The sequence below is a fragment of the Pundamilia nyererei genome, unplaced genomic scaffold (assembly GCF_000239375.1).
Source record: "Pundamilia nyererei isolate P.nyererei 1_Seehausen unplaced genomic scaffold, PunNye1.0 scaffold00001, whole genome shotgun sequence".
In the NCBI taxonomy this organism is placed as follows: Eukaryota; Metazoa; Chordata; class Actinopteri; order Cichliformes; family Cichlidae; genus Pundamilia; species Pundamilia nyererei.
In genome coordinates this window covers 4,211,083-4,211,603 of record NW_005187402.1, presented here as the reverse complement: position 1 = coordinate 4,211,603, position 521 = coordinate 4,211,083, and positions in this window count along the sequence as shown.

Below are 521 nucleotides of genomic sequence, written 5' to 3'. Positions count from 1 at the left end.
ATATATGTGATGTTTGAGTAGTTTTAAAAATGAATCCTGAAAATGTTAATCTGCAGACAGCCTACACTCCTCAGAGCAGTCAAAACATATGAAGATCCTTAAACAGAAGCAGCAGGAAACACAGCCAACTTTGCACATGTGTTGCTCACTATAGTTGTTGATGTAGCAATGGAACACATTTGGAAGATCTTTTAGCCCAGGGCCCCAACGAGCTGGCTCATCAAACATTTCCTCCCAACAAGAGCAAGGTTCCTTAAATATTACTGTAACTGAAGAACAACCAACAACCACTCCATACTCTCACCAGGTTCTGCATCACCTGCTGCTATACCGCCATCGATGCCTAAAATTTATTTCAGGGAGGATGATATCATATCATGCAATCCCAATAAAAGGGACCTGAGTCTGCTGGGTTATTAGCTCCAGCTCCTCCTGCTGAATCTGTGATTATTCGTTCAGCACACACAACAGAGCATCAGACCACATTCTTACCTGTCATAAGAAATTAGCAAAACATATCC